We start from the raw sequence: 14,938 nt of genomic DNA, 5'->3' as shown, positions 1-14,938 counted from the left end.
TTGGTGGCCAACAGAGGGGTTTACTATTCAAATCCACCCGAAGGGTCCACATCAGACAAACCTGTCAATTGGCTCACACAAAAGGCATAGCCCAGAAAGCCTTATGGTGTGTCTATCCTCTTATCATGGGGTCACTATAAGCTGAACCCCATTCCATGATACCTCACCATTGGCAAGCCCACTCTTTTTAGCAGATCAAAACCAACTCTCCAATCAAGTCCTAAAAGTTGTATTTTGATTGCTATGGCTGTGGGATTATTATGTTTGTATCCCAGAGCTTCTGAAGTTAAGAGGGGCAAAAGAAGTGTTGTATATAAACCTCTGTTGCCTCCTTACATTTCCTCTGGGGACCTGCCAGGATGGGAGAGCAGGCACCAGGTGCATACCCAGGCTTTCCAGACCTGATTAGGATGCACGGGCCCCAGGGCTCCTCATCTATGTGCTGCTGCTTGAGCCTGACTCCTTGCCTGTATGATCCTACTACCCTACCGGCGGGTTATCATATGAGAGGACTCATTGAAGGTCTAACTTAAAGGATGCCCAATAGGAAGTTCTGCCTCCATTCTAGGAAGCTTTTGTGCCTCCAGGACCAGGCCTGCCCCTCCAACCAAGTTGCTGGTCATTCCCCTGCTATCTCTGTGAGCTCCTCTGGAGAGCAGCGGTCAGCCAGCTTGCAATGAGGACCCAGAGCCTCTGCAAAGCAGCCCTGATGTGACAAAAGCAGCAAGCATATATTTTGCTCTTGGAGATGTAACCATGGCGATGAGATCAGAGGAAGCACCGTTCATTAAAGCAGGCGACACTCAAATGCATAGGCAGTTTGGGGATGGGAGAAGGGGATTAATTTTAGACTCGAAGCACTGCTTTGTGGAACAAAGCACCTCAGAACCATGGGGCCTGCCACCGTCGCTGTGTGCATGTCTCTGCACAGAAAAGTGCAACGTTAAAGGTAGAGTTTGCATTTGCAGACCGCGGCTTTCCCTTTGCCTATAACATTCCTCTACCCGCTGCAGCAATCACGACAGATGCGTACCATTAGGAAGTCATTCTGTCCATACCCATCCCAGGAGCATCTGCAGATCAATACAAGAACTCCATTCAAGAAAATGGAGCTGGTTTACTCAGACCACCTTCAAGCTGGGAGCTTTACAGGTATTAGTTCATGTAAGCCTCACCACATATCTTTCATGGAAGGTACTGCTATTATTCACTGCACAGATGAGGGCACTGAACTGAAGAAGTTAAGTAATCTACCCAAAGGTCACAGGTGACTAACTGGAATGGCTGGTGTTGGACATGTGGCCTGGCTGCACTCGTACCATCAGATTGTTGAGAATCTGGATAAAGGCTTACTTAGTCACGCTCGCGCTCGATGTATGAAGGCAGGACCACGGGCAGGGCCAAGGTTTGCTGGCAAGTCTATGGCAAGTAGCACCTTATGAATCACGATGTCTTTACCCCTTTCCAGGTATCCTGAATGGCCAATCTTTGTTCCTTTGAACGATTATTGAAGAGTACAGAAGTGTGTCCACCCAGAGGTGCAGGCCTGGAGGAGAGGTTCGACCCAGTCTCTTCAACAATGGGTTCAAAAATCAGAAGGGTTCTAAGGATGGAGCAGAACCTGGCACGCTTTCCTGTTAGTAGTGCCCTGGTGGCATAGTGATTTCATGTTGGGCTGCTACCTACAAGGTCAGCAGTGTGAAACCACCAGCCGCTTCATGGGAGAAAGACAGGCTTTCTGCTCCATAAAAGCTACAGTCTTGGAAACCCACAGGGGCAGTTCTACCTTGGCCTATAGGATCACCATGAGTTGGAATCAACTCAATGATCTGCGTTTGGGTTTTGGATCGGAGGGTTGCTGTGATTTGACACTGAGTCAAGAGCACCTAACATCTATGTGTTGCACAGAGACCTCAAACTCAACACACCCCAAACCGATCTCATTGCCCCCCTCTCTTTTCTTGGCTAATAACCTTACCATTGTCTGACTACCAAATGGGAAATCAGCTTTCACTCATGCTTTCTCTAACCTCTCACAAACAACCCTGCTCCATTGAATTGTGCCTCTCTCTTGAAGAACACTTGGCTCTGTTACCCCTTTCTCCTGGGATAGTCTTTCTCAGTCTGAATCAAGGCTGTGGACCCAGAGATTCTGGATTCATCTAGCACCCCATTCCAGCCAGTGTATCCTCTAGAAAACACCTTAGATTTCAAGGAATGACTAGAGAAGGGAGCTGGCAAGTGGGGCAAGAGGCTTAACCATTTCTATACAGAAGAGACTTTCAGAAACCTACAGTATAAAACAGGTTGATACATGTTACCCTGATGCAAGCAATGGTATTTTTCATCGCCTCACAGGCATGTGAAAGTTGTACAATGAATAAGACAGACCAAAGATGAGTTGATATATTTGAATTCTGGTACTGCCCAAGAATATGGAGAGTACCAGAAGAACAAACAAACCCACCTTGGAAGAAGTACAGCCAGAATGTTTCTTAGAGGTAAGGATGGCAAGTCTTTGTCCCACATACTTTGGACAAATACTCAGAAGAGACCAGTGCTGGACAAGGATTGGATAGAGCAGAAGGTCCGTAAAAGAGAATGATGCCGTCAACAAGATGAACAGACACAAATGCTGCAAGGATGAGCTCAAACCGCCACCCTGAGGACTGCGCAGGGCTGGGCAATGCTTTATTCTGTTGTTCCAGGTCGCTAAGCACCGGGAGTAGCTCAATGACACCTTGGGAATGCAGACTGGCCTCTCCCTTTCTCCTCTTCCCAGGAAAGGCTGCACTTTGCTATTTAAGTTTATTTACCAAACTAAGCTAGTTATTACCAAATTCCTCCATGTTGTGTCCCAGATTGTTTTATGAGCAGCTAATTACTTACAAAAGTGAATGAGTCAGCCCTAGTATTTCTAAACTAGTAGGTGCTTCTACTCAATGAACACCGTGCATCAGCAAACCCAGCAAATAAATATCAACCATCGCAGAAGGAAAACCTAATTCTTCTCACTGCCACATCCTTGGAGTGTCTATCTAATCTCTATCCCCCAAGTAATTTGTATTGGTACAGCCTGATCTTACTGAAAATGTAATTCTCAGAGAGTGACAGAAAACACTGTTTTCAGCAATTGCATTTCTTCATTTCCCAGGCAAATCTGAGCCTTTGGAAGGCAAGGTTCACGCCTGATTTATCTTTACATTTCTAATGACCAGCTCTGTGCATTGTTTATCTTAGATGCACCGTGAATGTGAAGGAGAATTCTAAAAAGATGGTTGAACATTCTATGCTGCCCAGCACATACACACAGATACCCTGAATGATTGCTTTTTGACTAGTTGACCGTGGTAAATGTTAGCCCCACACTGCTACCCACCTTTAATATCCATATCTCCATTTAATGGAGTTTTCCAGTTTTCTCCAGGATGATCTCAGTTAGTTTTTAGTTCTGTTTACTTTGTTTGCCTGTTAGGGGTAATTATGAAAATATATACAACCAGTAATCATAGCTGGGCCTATGATGACCCCTTTTTCTTTTTTGACTATCAGTCTCTTATCTCTTGTGGGTAGAGGATAAGAAGCATCAGTTTCTTAACATCTGTGACAGATTGAAGATAGCGGAACAATTCTTTGATATTCCTCCCTTCACACACCAGTTTATGACTAGTTTTCAGGGGCAGGAAAAAAAACAAAAACAACCTCATGGTCATCGAGTCAAGGTTGATCATAGTGACACTACAGACAGCTTCTGTGAGTGTTTGAGGCGGTAACTTCGCTGGTGGTGTCCAATGGTTGACCTTGTGGCTATTGGCCAACAACCATCACTCCAGTAGGGCTCCATACCAAGGACAGGAAGGAAGGAGAAAAGGGAAGTCATTGTTTGGGGAGGAGGCATTCGGTGCCACAAAAAAGTCGAAACACTGAACTACTAGCCAAAAGGCGGGTACTTCTAACCCAACCAGAGGGGCCTGTTGTCGACCTCTGACCGGTCACAGCCATGGAGCAGTTCTGCTCTGCACGCTTGGAGTAATTATGAGTCAGAATCAACTTGCCCATAACAATAGTAACCATTGTTTTAGAAACACTGTGTCCCTGGTTTCTAGGGAGGAAAAGTTGGCAAAATAGATTGTAGTAGCAGGACAACATAATTAACTGATCACTAACTTGTCCATATGAAAACCATTGACAAATACTTCATTAATATGTTTCTTATTGTTTAAGTTTTATTGGAACTTCACCCCCATATCACCCAATGTAATAGTTCAATCATATCAAGAAGCGTTGTACAATCATCACCACAATAAACTTTAGAACATTTTCTTCTTCCTCGTACTCACTGTTATTCATGTAATTATTTTTTAATCATGATAAAAATATAGATAACACATTTTCCAATTCCCAACTTCTGCATTTATAATTCAGTGCCACTGACTATACTCTTCATGTTGTACAACCATTATTGATATCCTTTTCCAAATTATCCACCATCATTAACATAAACTCAATGACCTCTAAGCAACAACTCTTCCACTCTCAGCCATGACTGCCACGGGGCAAGTTTAGTTTATTTTTGTTTTAGTAGTTTTCTTGATTTAAGATTCACATATCATACACTTCATAGTTGCCACTTTTAAAAAGAGTTGTATGTACATCAGCACAACCAGTTCTAGGGCTCCCTCCCTTTTCCTGCATCCATTGCTCGCTTCCCCAAACCTCACACCTTCCGCAACCCCATCTCCTTTAAACAATTGTATCAGGTATTGTCTCTGAGTATCCCCTCCTTCTGTGCTTCATCAACTGGGATATCCAATAGAAAATTTAAATATAATAAAAAATATGAAACAAAGAAAAAAGTAAAAGTAATAATAAAGATAAAAATAAGGAGTAAGAAAGAAAAGACCACCAAAAATACTAAGAGAGCCAAAGAAGAAATTTCTGCCATGGAACAAGCAAGAAACATTTGAGCCTAGAATAAATTCAGGTTGGGTCAAGTGGGAGGTCAACTGACCAAGTATCATACCATGGTCCAGCCCACCATATTGAAGTTTACAATGATCTCTGTCTGATAGGCAAGCTGTTTGAGTCCCTTGCCTGTGGATAGAGGAAATCTGCCAGAGGCTTTATTTGCCTAGACACTCTACAGATGGATTTTGGGCTCCCACTATCCTCCACAGCTTTCTAAAGAGTAGGTTTTCATACTTTAAGCTCTGATACTTTCCCTTCATCATATTTGGCTTTTATTATTGTCATCTTTGGATCACATAGGCTGGTGTGCTTCTTCCATGTGGATTGAGTTGACACCTCACTTAGATGGCTGCTTGTGTGATTATAAACTTTGAGCACCCCAGACATTATTATAATTGATAGCAGGGCACCCTCCATCTGCTTTCTTCACCACATTTGGCTGTTGTACTATCTTCAGGGGTCCCATCATGACTGCAGAGCCAGGTTATAAAAACTAACTGATCTTGATTGGAGCTAGAATTAAGTGGCAGCCCAGAATATGTATTTTTTATAATGCAACTATATTAAAGAAAACTATAGAAATCACGTTTGATAGGTGTGCCTGACTCATGCCATGGTATTTTCCATTGCCTCATATCCATGTGGAAGTTGGACATTGAATAAGGAATACCGAAGAAGAATCAATGCATTTGAATTGTGGTACTGGAAAATAATATTGAAAAATATCTTGGAAGAAGTACAGCCAGAGTGTTCCTTAGAGGCAAAGGATGACAAGACTCCGTCTTGCATATTTTGGACATATTGTCATGACAGACCTTGGAGAAGGACATCGTGTTTAAAGTGGAGGGGCAGTGAAAATGGGTAGGGCCTCCATGTGGTGAACTCACACAGTGGCTGCAGCAATGGCATCCTGCATGGGGATTATTGGGAGGATAGGGCAGGCCCGTGCAGTGTTTCATTCCTTGGCACCTAGGGTTGCTATGGGTCAACTTGATGGCATCTAACAACAACAAAAGCAACACAGAAGTTACCCAAAGTAAAAAATGTGTGTGTAGGCTTGCTTGGACTTGCTCCATCTCTTTCCAGGTACGGGCCTCAATATCATGGTGTCACCATGTATTGTGGCTTGGGACAATCTCTTTGGGCTCTATACTACGATGTTTGAAGTTTGCCTGCCCTGAAGAGACACAGGCAAGCCTCAGAGGTAGCCAACTGTGGTAGAGAGTGTCCCAGCTGAGCTGGCTGTCCACCTACTTGCCTGAGCATGAGCCCGAATACAGCCATAAAGAACCTTACAAAGCTGAGGCCAGGGTTCTTTAGCAGAAACTCTTGAGAGTTTTCTCTTTTTAAAAATGAATAAATAAAAGAAAGGGGGAAATGAGGTCCAGGCTCATGAATGTGAACATTTTAACCAAAGCAGAGTGTCTCTTTTCATGCTGTGGTGGTTACACCATTTCATGCCAACTTGAAGATACATAAAGGTATAGGGGTGGTATTCAACCTGTAAGCCTTATGGTGCCTCCTTGTGGGTGTGGCCTTCTCATAAGGAGGGCCCTGGGAATCTCCCATCTCTCTGCCTTCACCTTCCTGCTGGCGAGCCATTCTGAGGCCCACCAGAGACCTGGAGATGTGTCCACTGCCATTTGATACGCAAGACTTTGTATCTACTGGCCTGTGATCTTCTGCATTCTGCATTATTGCAGGTGACTGTGAGTCTGAAGAGGGACTTTTTGACTAGTATCAGACTTATGGACTTTAGCTGGACTTGGTTGGAATGTTTTATTGATGTGTCTTGATATAAATCTCTTTCTTACACATACATGATTGTCACTGGATGTGTTCCTCTAGTCAACCACTCCAAACACATGTGCAGATAGTGTTAAAATTTGCAGCACATTCTCCCTGGTGTATCAGCTTTGGAATCTGCAATCATTTGCAGGGGTGGAAACTATGATTCACCAATGTCACTGTCATCAAATAAAACATGAGTGCCTGCCGAGACACAGTGTGGTCTAAGAAGGCTTGCAGAGAACTTGTAATTGATATACCACTGCTCAAATCAGCAAGGGAGTCAAGGAAGCAGGCAGGGGTGGGTTCCTGTCTGTATTTTGTGTGTGATGTGATTCTGTTAAAGTCTGAAATGTCTGACCCAAGGCAATCCTTTCCCTTCTCCTCCTACTCAGCTTCTTCCTGAGGGGTGGCTTTCCTCTGTCATTGGCAATCAGGGCTAGCTGAGGATGTTCTCAGCTCCCAGGCAGCAAGAGGGTATTACTCACAGTCACCATGAACCTGTGATTTTTGCCCGTGAACTAAGGTGGCAAACCCAAGGGGGACAGAGAGCAGTGCCGGCCTCTTTCTGGGGCCGGGCTGCAGGGAGGCCAGTTCTCCCCTCTCCTGGGACCCTGTCCTTTCTGTGGCAGTCCCAGGACTCACTAAAGTGGGGTGGCCACAGAAGGGGTGCACAGGCATGGTCACAATACTCCGCTGTGAGGGAGAGTATGGCGTGGCTGCTCTTTTACCACACGACTGAGTAAGCCAGAGAGCAACATGGGATACACTCGATTAGAAAACACACTTTCCCAAGAAAAGGGCACAGCCTCCTGTACAGCTCTGTTTCTAGTGATTTTCATTGTTTTATTTGCTTAAAATAAGAACTACCAAACAACGGAGTTTCCTCATAAACTAAAAATAAAATTCACAGGACAGCTCCCTGGGCCCAGACACACATCTGTGCACCCTTTAGAATCTGAGCGGCTGTGAGAGACAGACAGAGGCTCAGGCAGAGGTCTGATCACTTCAACGACACTTCGATTCAATGTCTTCGGCTCCAATTCAACCGTTCATCCCATGTCTGTTTCAAGAATTTAAGGAACCTTTGAACCTTTATGCACCTCCATTGGCGTGCTTAACCACGTTGCTGCTAACTGAAAATTTGATGGTTCAAACTCACCAGCTTCTCCACAGAGGCACACGTGGCATTTTGCTTCCCTAAGGTTTAACAGCTTGGGGATCATGGATTGGGGTGCTTCAGTTTCCTTTTACCTCAGCAATAACGCCCGGTGGGAATTTGAATGGCTGGGTGACAGAGCAGCAAGGTAACTGAACAGTGTGGACAAACACTGTCCTCTGCTGTGGCTTATGTGCTTTTTCAACAGATGAATACGATGTTCCAGTAAGTGTCCCCGTGTTGTTGTCCTCTGTTATGTGCCACCACAGCATTCCAGGAGCTTGTCCAGGAGCTTCCTCTTTGGGGCTGCTCCTCTCCAAGGGTGATGTCCTTTTCCAGGGACTGGTCTCTTCTGATAACATGTCCACCGTGCAGGAGATGAAATCTTGTCATTTTGGCTGCCAGGGAGCATTCTGGCTATACTTCTTCCAAAATACGTTTGTTTGTTCTGTTGGCCACCCATAGTACTTTCTGTTTTTCTTTGGACAATTAATTAGTCATATTTTACTTAAGTAGTTCTATAAGACATCGGAAGCAATACGAACGTTTCCTGAAATGCCCCAGCAGGAGGCAGTCATTCCATACATTGTTAGAAATCAGGAAAAATATCTATTCAGACTGCTTACCAGATAGTTTGCTTTCTTGACTCAATGCAGCCGAAAATAAAAAAAGTGGGCGCCAGGGGTGGATCCCTTCAGGTGTCAATGAATTATTTCAGGGCCCTCACGATAGTCTGTTTATAAAGTGGATATTTTTTGCCACGCCAACTTAATCCAGGTTATGTCGCTCCTTGAAGGTAAACACAAGGCTCTCTGTTGAACCTCATCTGCTTGTAGCATAACTGTATTTATTAAACGACAAACTAATAAATAAGAACAGGCAATCCACGGTACTTTCAATGTTCTTTACCAGCGTCATAATTCAAATGCATTGATTCTTCTTTGGTCTTCCTTATTCAATGTCCAATGTTCACATGCGTATGAGTTGATTGAAACAACTATGGCTGGGGTTAGGTACACCTTAGTCCTCAAAACACCACTAGAATGGTTTCTGGAAGCAAGGACGGAGGCATTTATTCTCCTGTACTTTGAACAGGTTATCAGGAGAGACCGGTCCTAGAAGAGACATCGTGCTTTGTAAAAAAGCGAGGCAGAGAAAAGAGGAAGACGCTCAGCACGATGGATGGATCGGTGGCTACAACAATGATGCAAATCTAAGGACAATTGTGAAGATGGTGCCAGCCTGGCAGCATTTCATTCTGTTGTACACATGCTCGTTACCTGAGGGCACCTAACAACCAGAACCACCACATACGGGTTCAGTTGTGAAGATTTGGGTCTTCTTCACATTAAGTGCTAAACCACACCGAAGGCTGCCATCCTTCATTTGCATCATCCAGTGCTTCAAATCTTCCTTAATTTCAGCAAGCAAGGCTGTACCATACTGTTGTTAACAAACCTTCCTCTAACTCCCCATATAACATATTCTTCATATAACATAATCCAGCTTCTCTCATTATTTGCTCAGCATGCAGATTGATTTACTAGGATGAAAGGATACAACCCTGACACACACCGCTCTTGACTTTAAAGTACACGATATTCCCTTGTTCGTTCGCCCAATTGCCTCCTGATTCATATGCGGGTTCCGCATGGACACAAGAAAGTGTTCTGGAATTCCCATTCTTCTCAAGGCTGTGCATGATCGGTTACATGATAGATGCGTTTTTATCAAGACGTTCTAAACTGGTTCTACATTTTCAGGAATTAAAAGGTATCACAAATAACCCTTTTACTGATGAGGCATGAAGGGCCCTGAAAGGAAAGATGCCCCATTCCCACCCCCTACCCTTAATATTCCTGTGGCATGTGAGTGACCAAGCCAGAGCCACTCCAAATACACTCTAGTATTGTTTCTATTCCAGAAAAGTGTTAGTTATTGTTCATAGTCTTGAAAGTTATGGAATTCTCTAAAGCATCTTAGTTATCCAACAACTAGCAACTTTTTCCATGTAATTTTCCTAAGGCATATTGAAGCCTCTCAGCTGTGATATGAATAATAATAAAAAAACAATGGGCATGAATATTTTGAAGGATTATGTGAACTTTATGATGCCCATCTATTTTCTATAAAGTTCCTGGAAGAAGGATATTAAAATAAAAAAGAACGGGCTATACACCCACTACCACAGTTTCAACTTCTTAAGCTGAGGTAGTATTAGTGAGTATAAACAGTCAAGCTCTGAAGAAAAATAGATTTTGCTTTGAATTCCTAAGCAATACCATGTTTTCTGATTGACCTGGTGAATGAATGTCGGATAAACAGTATGAATCTTAGCTTTTTATACTAGTGACTATGAGCAGTATTCCTTATCTACCTCATCATCTCACCACCACTTGTCTGTCATACTGTGATGGCGTGCGTGTTGCTATGTTTGTGGCAGCTATGCCACTGGTAATTCAAATACCCACAGGGTCACCCAAGTTTTCAGCAGAGCTTCCAGACTAAGAACAGACTGTAAAGAAGGAATAGACTGTCCACTTCAGAAGAATTAGCAACCGAAAACCTTATAAATAGCAACAGAACTTTGTCAGATACTGAAATTATCATGTATAGCAGTGGAGCACTGTTAGATATAGTGCCTGAAGATGAGCCACTATGGATGGCAGACACTTCAAATATCTCTGAAGAAGAGCAGCCGTCTCAAAGTAGAGTCAGTAATTACATGGAAGGAGGAAAGCTTTGGGGGCTTTCACTTGCCTCTAAGAAAGGATTTGAAATGAGAAGAAATATCTGTAAACATGTACTAATAATTGGAATTTGGAATGTACAGGGTCTTAATCTAGGAGAACTAGAAGCTATAAAAAGTGAATGAACCACTTTTCCCATGAATCTTTAGGCATTATTATAGCCTCATGCTAGAGGATTTATCTCTGTCCTGATTACGACCCAATAAATTTATTTCTATAAATTATATTTGAATTTTGGGTCTCATTTTCCCCTAGAATACACCCCATATCCATATTTGTGTCACTCAAGTAATGCAAAGTCCATTTTACATAAATGAAAAGACAATTACAAAATTTCAATCAAGTTGTCTACGTTGATTGCTTCCTCCACCATTTCAACCATTGCCACCAAGCAATGCGTTGACTTCAAACGTGATCAACTTAAAAGCTAAATTGCAAAGGAAAGCTAGAAAACCGAGCGGAACATTTGTCTCATCATTTTCACAAGCATTCCTTCTCCTGAGGATTCCACTTTGTGGGTCCTGTTCTTATGGGTTTCTGTGCACTCCTCAGAGCTGTTCTGTGCTATAAGTCCTCTACCCTTAATTCCCTCTTATGTGGTTTTGTTTTTTTGTAAGGAATTAGAATTTGGGATTCCCTCGAGGACACTATGAGTTGTTTGATGGCAATAGATGAGGTTACTCCTCACACGGAGAAATAAAATCAATGATAGCTGGAGCTTGAGTGAGGAGAGGAAGCTGAGGATTTCATCTTGCGTTTTAAAAGGAAGTTTAATAAAATTCACATTTAGGGTTTGTACTAGAAAAATCCATTAAAATTCATCATTTAATGCCACCAGAGCATCAGGGCGTCTCTTCACAAAAAGTAAAGAAATCATTTAAACGTCAAGTGCTTTACTAGGGAAGAAAACACACACAAAGAACATCTTCTCCATATCTCAGGGTCAGCCATCATTGTGATTAAAATTGTTGTTGTCAAGTGAAAAGTTCTTCATGAAAGAATCCTGTCTCCCAGCTCCTGTGATCAGCATCTCTCCATTTCGGTACATTGTCAGCGTGTCTCCAGCTCCAGTCTAATAAATGGCCCTTTCTCCTATCTGCAATCAGTTTCTCTTGTGTCAGGAAGCACAGGCAGAGTCAGAGAACAGTGCCCCTCACAGCTCCCCATTCTTTAAACGTTTTCTTTTTCTATAATCTCCTGATTCTTTATTTAGCCACTCACTCATCTAGCACCTAGAACACGCATTGATTCATTCTCCAATTAAGAAAACAGTGAGCAAGGACTGCTGTGTTGCAAAAACAGCAGTTTTTATGCATGACAGAAAGACAGTGTCTTGATGTGAAGACATCGACATTGTGGTGGGGAAAATACACAGGGGCACTTCTAATTTCTATACAGTGTTTTAAATACTCTGGTAAGGAATGAAAATGTGCTCAGGAAACACAGAATTAGGAATGTCCAAAAGTGTCTGTGGAAGTCAAGAAGCCATCAGAGCATGGCATATTCAATGACAATGGACTCCACCGTTCAAGACTGACATTAGAGGCAAATGCCAAAAATTCCTATAATCCTTCAATGTTTTTACAAAAGGATCTTAAAATAATGCAAAGAAAACATTTCAAGACTCTGTAAATTGAACAAAAGCAAAATACACATAGAAAAGTGTTTATTAAAATCTATTAACCTTTGCTATTGGCTAATTAATGGGAAGAGACCCATATTTGTTCCCATTCCAAAGGTGACCCGCCAGAATTCTCAAATTATAGAACAATATCTTTGATATAATATGCAAGTAAAATTTTGCTGAAGATCATCCAATAACAGTTGCAGCATATATTGACAGGGAATTGTCAGAGTTTTGGGCCAGATGCAGAAGAGAATGTGGAACAAGGGATAACGCTGTTGATGTCAGTTGGATCTTAGCTCAAAGCAGAGTGTGGTAGTTACATAATATGTTGTCAATTTGAGACTACTAAGAGTGAAGAGGTGGAGTTTAGCCTGTCAATCAGGTCACAGCCTGATGACCTCATTTGAAGGTGCTAAGGAGATAAATAGCTCGCTGGAGGTGGGACACATACTATCCCTGTGAGGCATTCCTGTTGACAAGCCACATTTGAGCTACCCTGCTAGAGCCAGAGCCCTGGAACTGGAGGAGCCATGTGGGGACCCACACCAGCACTGAGGTAGTTCTACTACCATTGGATCCACAAGACTTTTAACCCACTGGCCTGAGATCTTCCTGCATTCAGCATCATTGCATGTGTTGCATGAATCTGAAGAGGAATTTATGGGCTAATATCAGACTCATCGTCTGGATCTTGACTGGGCTGGGATGTTTTCTCAATATACAATTACTCTTTATATAAAGCTCTTTGTTACACACATATAAGTCTCCCTAGATTTGTTTCTCTAGTCAACCCAGACTAACACACAGAGACTACCAGAAAGTTGTTTATTTGTGTTTTATTGATATGAAATGCATTCTACTGTGTGGATCATATCAAACTATGGATAGCCTTGAGAAGAATGAGAATTCCAGAACACTTCATTGTGTTCATGTGGAATTTGTACTTGGATAAAGCGGCAGTTATGTGGACAAATAAGAGAATACTGCATGATATTAAATCAGGAAAGGTGTACATCAGAGTTGCAACTTCTCATAATACATATTCAATCTGTATCATAAGAAAACAATCAGATTCTGGATTATATGAAGAAGAATGCAGCTTCAGAATTAGAGGAAGATTTATTAACAATCCGTGATATGCAATGACACCATCCTGCTTGCTAAAAGTGATTTGAAGCACTTGATGATGCAGGTCAAGGATTGCAGTCTTCAGTAAGGATGACAACTCATTGTAAACAAAACCAAACCCCTTAAAATTGGACTAACAGGTAACATCATGAGAAATGAAGAAAAGATTGAAATTGTCAAGGAGTTTTTACTTGCTTGGATCCAAAATCAATAATCATGGAAGCAGCAGTCAAGATTCCAAAAGACAAATTGCTTTGGGTAAATCGGCTGCACAGGACCTCTTTAGAGTATTGAAAAGAATGATGTTTCTTTGATAACTAAGGTGTGTGAGACTCACGCCATGGTATTTCCAATGGCCTTATAGGGATGTGAAAGTTGAACACTGGATAAGGAAGACTGAAAAAGAATCAATGTATGTGAATTGTGCTGCTAGTGAAGAATATTAAAAGTAGTGTCAACTGCCAAAAGAAAATAAAATCTGTCTTGGAAGCTCCTGAGAAGGAGGGATGGAGATAATTCATCTTACATACTTTGGACATGTCAGGAAAGACCAGGCCCAGGAGAAGGACATCGTACTTGGTGAGTTAGTCTGGGTGGACAAGAGAATTGTTTCATAGACACTCATATGTGTATAAAAAAGCTAAGTCAAGAGTAATTATATATTAAGAAACATCCCAGCCCGGATCAAGCCCATAAGTCTGATATTATCTCCTATGTCTGATACCAGTCTATAAATTCCTCTTCAGATTCACACAACACATGCAATGATGCCAAATGCAGGAAGATCGCCAGCAAGTGGGTGGAAAGTCTTGTGGATCCAGCGGTGATGGAAGCATCTCAGTGCTGGTGTGGGTGTCCATGCAGTCCTCCAGCTACAGGGCTCCGGCTCCATCAGCATAGCTCCATGTGGGTTTCCCGGAGGAAGACAAAGCAGCAGGTGTGGGTCTGGTCTCCAGTGAGCTCTTTCTCTCCATAGCGCCTCCAAACAAAGTCATCAAGCTGTGACCTAATTGACAGGTTAAACTAAACCCCTTCACTCTTCTTTTTAAAATCATTTTATTGGGGCTCATACAACTCATCGCAATCCACGCATACATCAATTGTGTAAAGCACACTTATACATTTATTGCCCTCATCATTCTCAAAATTCTCGCTTTCCGCTTTGGCTCCTGGAATCAGCTCATTTTTCTCCCCCCCTCCATGCTCCCTCCTCCTTCACGAACCCTTGATAATTTATAAATTGTTTTATCATATCTTAGACTGCCTGACTCCTCCCTTCACCCACTTTTCTGTTGCCATCCCCCAGGGAGGAGGTTATACGTAGATCCTTGTGATCTGTTCCCCCTTTATACGCCCCCTTCCCTCCCAGTATCGCCACTCTCACCACTGGTCCAGAGGGGTTCATCTGTTCTGGATTCCCTGTGTTTCCAGTTCCCATCTGCACCACTGTGCATCCTCTGGTCTAACCAGGTTTGCAAGGTAGAACTGGGATCATGATAGTCAGGAGGAGGAAGCATT

The sequence above is a fragment of the Echinops telfairi genome, unplaced genomic scaffold, assembly GCF_000313985.2.
Source record: "Echinops telfairi isolate 266 unplaced genomic scaffold, ASM31398v2 ScPeMD7_9;HRSCAF=40, whole genome shotgun sequence".
NCBI lineage: Eukaryota > Metazoa > Chordata > Mammalia > Afrosoricida > Tenrecidae > Echinops > Echinops telfairi.
This window is presented reverse-complemented; position numbering follows the sequence as displayed.